The following is a 9,439-nucleotide window of genomic DNA, read 5'->3' on the forward strand; positions in this document are numbered from 1 at the left end:
TCTCTCAGGTCAGGGCGTGACAGTACCCCCCCCCAAAGGTGCGGACTCCCGGCCACAAACCTGAACCTATAGGGGAGGGTCCGGGTGGGCATCTACTCAGGGTGGCGGCTCCAGTTCGGGACGTAGCCTTCCACTCCACCCGCTGATCCCTCCGCTTTTGTGTCGTCGAAGGAACCGGACCGAGGATCATCGCCGGAGGTTCTGTACTGCGTTTTAGAGAATTTGGCAGTACATCCAACCGGCCTCAAAACCGCAGACCATGTATAACCACACCAGCCCAGGACCTCCACCATTGGCTTCTTCACCTACAGGATCATCTGAGACCAGCCACCCAGCTGATGAAACTGAGGAGTATTTCTGTCTTGTAATAAAGCCCTTTTATGGGGAAAAACGTTTTCTGACTGGCTGGGTCTGGCTCCCCAGTGGGTGGGCCTGGCTCCCCAGTGGGTGGGCCTGGCTCCCCAGTGGGTGGACCTGGCTCCCCAGTGGGTGGGCCTGGCTCCCCAGTGGGTGGGCCTGGCTGGCTCCCCAGTGGGTGGTCTTGGCTCCCCAGTAGATGGGCCTGGCTCCCCAGTGGGTGGGCCTGGCTCCTGAGTGGGTGGGCCTGGCTCCCCAGTGGGTGGGCCTGGCTCCTGAGTGGGTGGGCCTGGCTCCTGATTGGCTGGTCCTGGCTCCCCAGTGGGTGGGCCTGGCTCCCCAGTGGGTGGGCCTGGCTCCCCAGTGGGTGGACCTGGCTCCCCAGTGGGTGGGCCTGGCTCCCCAGTGGCTGGGCCTGGCTCCCCAGTGGCTGGGCCTGGCTCCCCAGTGGCTGGGCCTGGCTCCCCAGTGGGTGGGCCTGGCTCCCCAGTGGCTGGTCCTGGCTCCCGAGTGGGTGGGCCTGGCTCCCCAGTGGGTGGTCCTGGCTCCCCAGTGGGTGGGCCTGGCTCCCCAGTGGATGGGCCTGGCTCCCCAGTGGGTGGGCCTGGCTCCTGAGTGGGTGGGCCTGTCCCCAGTGGGTGGGCCTGGCTCCTGATTGACTGGTCCTGGCTCCACAGTGGCTGGGCCTGGCTCCCCAGTGGGTGGGCCTGGCTCCCCAGTGGGTGGACCTGGCTCCCCAGTGGGTGGGCCTGGCTCCCCAGTGGGTGGGCCTGGCTCCCCAGTGGATGGGCCTGGCTCCCCAGTGGGTGGGCCTGGCTCCTGATTGGCTGGTCCTGGCTCCCCAGTGGCTGGGCCTGGCTCCCCAGTGGGTGGGCCTGGCTCCTGATTGGCTGGTCCTGGCTCCCCAGTGGCTGGGCCTGGCTCCCCAGTGGGTGGGCCTGGCTCCTGGCTCCTGATTGGCTGGGCCTGGCTCCCCAGTGGGTGGTCCTGGCTCCTGAGTGGTTGGGCCTCTCCTCCCTCTCTCCTATCTCCTCCCCTCTCCTCCTCTCTCCCCCTCTCTCTCTCTCTGGCCATCTCCCCTCTCTCTCCCCCTCTCCTCTCCACTCTCCTCTCCTATCTACCCCTCTCTCCCCCCTCTCTCTCTCTGCCCATCTCCCCTCTCTCCCCCCCTCTCCTCTCCTCTCTCCTCTCCTATCTACCCCCCTCTCCTCCCCTCTCTCCTATCTCCTCCCCTCTCCTCCTTTCTCCCCCCCTCTCTCTCTCTGGCCATATCCCCTCTCTCTCCCCCTCTCCGCCCCTCTCTCCTCTCTTATCTCCTCCTCTCTCCTCTCTCCACCCCCTCTCTCTCTCTCTCTCGTTGTTCTCTCTCTCTCCCTCTCTCTCTTTCTCTCTGCTCATCTACCCTTTCGCTCCACCTCTCCTCTCTCTCTCCCCCACTCCTCTCCTCTCTCCTCCCCTCTCCCCCGTCATTCTCTCTCTCTATTTTCTATATGAAACAGCCTGAAATCACTGCTACAAACAAGTAGGTTTTATTTATGTTCCATCACAGTCTAGTGTGTGTGTGTGTGTGTGTGTGTGTGTGTGTGTGTGTGTGTGTGTGTGTGTGTGTGTGTGTGTGTGTGTGTGTGTGTGTGTGTGTGTGCCAAGAGAGTATCTAAAATCCAGTGGAAGCTGGTGAGGTGATTACAGCTCATAATAATGGCTGGGATGGAGTCAGTGGAATGGTATAAAACCTGTAGTCTCCATGTGGTCTCCATGTGGTCTCCATGTGGTCTCCATGTGGTTTCCATGTGATCTCCATGTGGTCTCCATGTGGTCTCCATGTGATCTCCATGTGGTTTCCATGTGGTCTCCATGTTATTTCCATGTGGTTTCCATATGGTCTCCATGTTGTTTCCATGTGATCTCCATGTGGTCTCCATGTGGTCTCCATGTGGTCTCCATGTTGTTTCCATGTGGTTTCCATGTGGTTTCCATGTGGTCTCCATGTTGTTTCCATGTGGTCTCCATGTGGTCTCCATGTTGTTTCCATGTGGTTTCCATGTGGTCTCCATGTGGTCTCCATGTGGTCTCCATGTTGTTTCCATGTTGTTTCCATATGGTCTCCATGTTGTTTCCTTGTGGTCTCCATGTTGTTTCCATGTGGTCTCCATGTGGTCTCCATGTGGTCGCCATGTTGTTTCCATGTGGTCTCCATATGGTCTCCATGTGGTCTCCATGTTGTCTCCATGTGGTCTCCATGTTGTTTCCATATGGTCTCCATGTTGTTTCCATATGGTCTCCATGCGGTCTCCATGTGGTCTCCATGTTGTTTCCATATGGTCTCCATGTGGTCTCCATGTTGTTTCCATGTGGTCTCCATGTGGTCTCCATGTTGTTTCCATATGGTCTCCATGTGGTCTCCATGTGGTGTCCATGTTGTTTCCATGTGGTCTCCACGTGGTCTCCATGTGGTCTCCATGTTGTCTCCATGTTGTCTCCATGTGGACTCCATGTTGTCTCCATGTGGTCTCCATGTTGTTTCCATATGGTCTCCATGTGGTCTCCATGTGGTCTCCATGTTGTTTCCATGTTGTTTCCATATGGTCTCCATGTGGTCTCCATGTGGTCTCCATGTGGTCTCCATGTTGTCTCCATGTTGTTTCCATGTTGTTTCCATATGGTCTCCATGTGGTCTCCATGTGGTCTCCATGTGGTCTCCATGTTGTTTCTATGTGGTTGATACCATACCATTGACTCCATTCCAGCCATTACCATGAGCCGTCCTCCCCTCAGCAGCCTCCACAAAACAGACAACCTTGACTTACGTGGAACATTGCCTTTTCAGTTTAAACGACTTTTCTTTTCAGAAATGCCTTACAGTACAGTTTCTACACCACTGCAGTTGATTACATGTATAGCTCACATTACTCACAAGCTAAACGGAGTCAAGCTGACATAGCTGTTCTCCAGCATAATAGTAGTTGTATTACTGCGTGTTTCCCCGTCTTCATTCATCAGTATCTCCTCAACGATCGGTGTAATTTCGTAGTGGAGTCTATTCATCAATAGAAGCATTATCCAACCAAGCCATTTGGTTGTGTCTTCTTTAGAGAGAAATACCAGCTAGACAGGGAGTCAGCACCATTTACACAAAGCTGCTGAGGTAATGGGTTTTCCTGACTTTCTGATACACAAAGACTTTTCTACAGAGGAGAATTGTCTCTGTGGTTTCTGGAGAAATACATGCAGTATTCAGGTGTAAATGTGTCCTTCGTGTATCGCCCCAGGTGGTGTAGTCTAGTTTTTGCTAACGTGTTCCCTCGCCTCACTAGCCTCTCCGTGGTGAAATATATTGCTGCTTTTTCTTGCTAACCTGCTTTAATGGCCTCGTTTAACAAGCAGATTGCCTTCCCCTCCCTACTGTTTCTCCCTTTGACTGTATAGCCTATTTTTTTGCAAGGACAATGAGTACATTACAGGCTTGTACCCTGCTCTCACAGTGTGTGAGGCTGATATTATTTACACTTACATAAAGAAACCTATACAATGGCTGTATGTCCAGCAAACAGGGGACGTCCTGAGGACATTTGGCAACGTTCCCATTAGTTCCTTTAAGGGTTTCGGTGCAACGTTATCCCACTGATGTTCTGAGAACGTTCTAATGTTCTCTGGGGGTCCTTTGTCTAGTTCCCTGTACATCACTGAGGTTCTCAGGACTTTCATTTTACTATTCCTTAGGACGTTGTGATGGTTCCAAGATAACCTTCTCTGGGTGACCCTTTTATAGTTCCCGGGTTTGTCCCGAGGACATTTTTAGGACATTCTTTGGGATGTTGTATCATGGTCCCCTAGATGTTTTGTCTACTTACAAGGTTTGTCCCGAGGATGTTTTTAGGAAGTTCTTCGGGAGCGTTGTGTCATAGTACCCTGAAGGTCTTCTGAACATTCTTGGGATGTTGTGTCATGGTTCCCTGGAGGTTTTTGTTAATGTCTGGAGTGGAATGACTGCAATGGTATGCAGCACATGTGTTTGATACTATTCCATTAACTCCGTTATTATGAGCTGTCCTCCACTGGTCATATATATATATTTTTTCATTAACCTTTATTTAACTAGTCAAGTCAGTTAAGAACAAATTCTTATTTACAATGACGGCCTACCCAGGAACAGTGGGTTAACTGCCTTGTTCAGTGGGCAGAATGACAGATTCTTACCTTGTCAGCTCGGGGATTCAATCCAGCAACCTTTTGGTTACTGGCCCAATGCTGTAACCGCTAGTCTACCTGCCGCCCCCCCCAACTTTCTAACCACTAGGCTTCCTGCCGCCATTCCTGTTACTCTTGAATCACTATGATAAATGTAATAGTTTTTCTTTAGTGAATTTTTAACAGAGCTGAGATTTACTTTGAAGTGCAAAGTAGGCCTTTCAGGTGAAATCATTGATACAGACAAGGTGGTGTAGCAAGAGGTTGTGAGTTCAAATCCCAGGTGAGGACTTAAATGAACTTTACTTTACACTGAACTTCTGGAGAGAGTTTGCTGCACTGAAAGTAAAGGGGCTGAATAATTTTGCACGCCCAATTTTTCAGTTTTTTATTTGTTAAAAAAGTTTGAAATATCCAATAAATTTCGTTCCACTTCATGATTGTGTTCCACTTGTTGTTGATTCTTCACAAAAAATTACAGTTTTATATCTTTATGTTTGAAGCCTGAAATGTGGCAAAAGGTCGAAAAGTTCAAGGGGGCCGAATACTTTCGCAAGGCACTGTATGTAAGTTAAAAGCACTGTTATGTCTGTGTGGATGTCCCTAGCATAGCCTAAAGACAAAGAGCTGCGACTGGATAAGTGGTTCACCAATCAGGGCCTTGATGGTTTTTGCAACAGTAACAAGGGGTGATGTGTAATGAAACTGCAGTACCACAAATGCCTTCTTGGCTACGTTTGTCGTATTGTACATTGCTCTTCGATATTATATATTTTTTTTGGAATCGTCATTAGCACAGTATACATGACAATTTGAAAAACGAAAAAGTAGATTGTGCTGATTTATTGGTGCATTGAACGATGCCAAAGTTTAAATATGTAAAGTCCCCATATTTGGCTAACCTTTTTATTTTATTCAATTCAGTCTGGTATGAGAACGGTAGCCCCAATTTGCAAAAGCAGGGTGTCTGCGGAAAGCTGAGTATCTTGTCTATTGATCGGTACCTTCAAAATCTTTGGTGTGACTTACTACCATATGTGACTCGTTTCAGGAAATTAGGCGTATGTCGCAGGTCACTGCTTCACAGGAGATCCCAAAAAATGTATGTGCCTTAATAACAAACTTGTATTCTATCTGTAAATACGAATAAACTTGTTAAATTACGAGCCTAGTTGGTTAAGCCACAGAAAAAGTCAGCAACCTTCCCACTAGCCATGATTGGCTGAGATATGCCGAGAGAGGAGTTCGGATTGGTCTGCCATATAGAAGGCTTCTGTCTATTTGTACTCGTCAGACTGTGTTGGTAATCCTGTCGAATGCGGCTTTTTAAAAATGTATTGTGTGGTGGCGCTGCATAAGTGTTGCTCTCCACTTTCTGGTGGATCGAGTTCTGGAATCAGTGGAATTAGAGTCTGATCGCTAAAGAGATGGAGATAACACCTGTCTCCGGATTACATCTTCAAACTAAAGGGCAACCGTGGTATGGCATCCATGACAGGGAGACGCGTCCATCATTCATGATGATGTATACAGGTAAGCTAGTCTAGCGTTAGCTAGCTACGTTTTCAGATATTACACGTTTCTAATTTTGACAGAAGGGGTTTCATTTCAAGCTAAAGTGTACTGTTAGCTAGCTCGCTGACATTAGCTGGCTGGCTCCCTAGCTAACGTTACGTGTATGATGTTATTATTCGTATCCCAGAGCCGTTTGCTTGGCTAGAGTCTAATGTTAACTAGCTAACATTGAACCTGGTTGGTTAGCTCCCAGCAGATTCATGCAGGGTAGTAACGACATGACTTGGCACTCTGTGCATTGTTGTTTAACTAGCTAACGTTAGCTGGCTGGCTTGCTAGCTAACGTTATGTGATGTGTATGATCTTACACGTTGTTTACCTAGCTAGGTTCATTGTTCACCTAGCTAGATAGCTACATGTCTTAACAAAAGGCTCCACAATGCAAGTAACCATTTCGGGTGCGTTTGTAAATTCAGTCTGAGTATGCCAGAGTGCAGAATAACGAACGCACGTTGAAAATGGCTGGTGTAAGTAAAAGTCGGCAAAAAAAATGCAATTAAACTGCTGCAAGCAGAGCTGGTTAGGCTGTTTTCATGTTATCCAGAGGTAAACAAATCATCGGCCAGAGCGTCAAGTGTGCTCACTGAATGCTCCGTGAACGAAACGAGATGGGTGGGGCTAAAGCTTAAGAAGGTGTGAACGATGCTGAATGGGTGTAGACAAAAATAGCTCTTTACTAGATACCAAAACATCCAAAGTGAGTTTATAAGTTTATCAACTTTCAAAACAGAATTACTTCCCCTTTGTTCCTCAACAAATGCTGTGTAATATACAATTTTGTAGCTCTGAGTCTCACCTTTTCTTTTATCCAATGTAAAAAACACCATTTCAAATTTTGCCACATAAGACAGAAACTCTGAAACTCTGTAAGCTGTTAGTGTCTTAAGACTGTTCCACAGCTGTATGTTCATTAATTGTTTATGGTTCATTGAACAAGCATGGGAAACAATGTTTAAACACTTTACAATGAAGATCCGTGAAGTTATTTTGATTTTTGTGAATTATCTTTGAAAGTCCTGAAAATGGGATGTTTATTTTTTTTTGCTGAGTTTATATGGGCATACGAATATAGAGTTGAAGTCGGAAGTTTACATACACTTAGGTTGGAGTCATTAAAACTAGTTTTTCAACCACTCCACAAATTTATTGTTAACAAACTATAGTTTTGGCAAGTCGGTTAGAACATCTACTTTGCATGACACAAGTAATTTTTTCCAACAATTGTTTACAGACAGATTATTTCACTTATAATTCACTGTATCACAATTCCAGTGGGTCAGAAGTTTACATAAACTAAGTTGACTGTGCCTTCAAAGAGCTTGGAAAATTCCAGAAAAGTATGTCATGGCTTTTTAAGCTTCTGATAGGCTAATTGACATCATTTGAGTCTATTGGAGGTGTACCTGTGGATGTTTTTCAAGGCCTACCTTTAAACTCAGTGCCTCTTTGCTTGACATCATGGGAAAATCAAAATAAATCAGCCAAGACCTCAGAAAAAAAATTGTAGACCTCCACGATTCTGGTTCATCCTTGGGAGCAATTTCCAAATGCCTGAAGGTACCACATTCATCTGTACAAACAATAGTATGCAGGTATAAACACCATGGGACCACACAGCCGTCATACTGCTCAGGAAGGAGACGTGTTCTGTCTCCTAGAGATGAACGTACTTTGGTGCGAAAAGTGCAAATCAATCCCAGAACAGCAGCAAAGGACCTTGTGAAGATGCTGGAGGAAACAGGTACAAAAGTATCTATATCCACAGTAAAACGAGTCCTATATCGACATAACCTGAAAAGCCGCTCAGCAAGGAAGAAGCCACTGCTCCAAAACCGGCATAAAAAAGCCAGACTACGGTTTGCAACTGCACATGGGGACAAAGATTGTACTTTGTGGAGAAATGTCCTCTGGTCTGATGAAACAAAAATAGAACTGTTTGGCCGTAATGACCATCGTTATGTTTGGAGGAAAAAGGGGGATGCTTGCAAGCCGAAGAACACCATCCCAACCGTGAAGCATGGGGGTGGCAGCATCATCTTGTGGGCGTGCTTTGCTGCAGGAGGATGCATAAGGATGGAAAATTACGTGTATATATTGAAGCAACATCTCAAGACATCAGTCGGGAGTTAAAGCTTGGTCGCAAATGGGTCTTCTAAATGGACAATGACCCCAAGCATGCTTCCAAAGTTGTGGCAAAATGGCTTAAGGACAACAAAGTCAAGATATTGGAGTGGCCATCACAAAGCCCTGACCTCAATCCCATAGAAAATGTGTTGGCAGAACTGAAAAAAGCATGTGCGAGCAAGTAGGCCTACAAACCTGACTCAGTTACACCAGCTCTGTCAGGAGGAATGGGCCAAAATTCACCCAACTAAATGTGGGAAGCTTGTTGATGGCTACCCGGAACATTTGACCAAAGTAAAACCTTTTAAAGGCAATGCTACCAAATTCTAATTGAGTTTTGAAGCATAAACAAAATGAACACTGTATACGTTGATAAACAACGAAAGCTGGGACTCCACAGATCATGAGGATATATGATTTGTCTGCCTGTGACCTACCGTTATTGATCACCAGCCCCGAGAGTCAACATGTTTATTTTACACAACTGTAAAAAAAATCATGACAAATCAGTTTAAAGCAGACCCAGCTCCATCAATGTACTATATTTATTCCAGTTCATCAAGGGGCTTCAGGCTCTGCGGTTCTGTCAAACATGCTTCTGCTGTTATTGATATTATTATATTATTATTATTATGTTATTACCCCTACTAATCAACTATCTGCCATTCAGTGTCAGTGGTTCTGGAGTGATCACCATCATCAGTCATGTATATGAGGTACCGACAGTACTTTGGGTGTTGGAAAGGTCCTACACCATTTGTGGAATTCAAACAACAGACAACTGGTTTACTTAGTATGGAGTTTCCCCAACTCGCCCCCCCCCCCCCCCCCCAATGCCCTAGCATTACAAACTCAGTCCTGCCCCCCCCCTCCCCCCAATGCCCTAGCATTACAAACTCAGTCCTGCCCCCCCCCCTCCCCCCTTAGTATAGAGTTTCCACATTTCCGTATAGAGCTGATTCAACTATTCAAAGCTTGATGATGAGTTGGTTATTTGAATCAGCTGTGTAGTGACAGGGGAATAAACCAAAACATGTACCCGGGAAGGCCCCCAGGACCGCGTTTGGGAAACCCTGTTCTGGTACACCTATTTAGAATCCAGTTCGAAGGATCATGTACTCCAACAATTATATTTAGAGAGCTGTGAGAGTGAGAGCTAACGATCAACGTAATTGAAGATTGCCTTTGTTTGTTC

This window comes from Salmo trutta, chromosome 10 (assembly GCF_901001165.1).
Source record: "Salmo trutta chromosome 10, fSalTru1.1, whole genome shotgun sequence".
In the NCBI taxonomy this organism is placed as follows: domain Eukaryota; kingdom Metazoa; phylum Chordata; class Actinopteri; order Salmoniformes; family Salmonidae; genus Salmo; species Salmo trutta.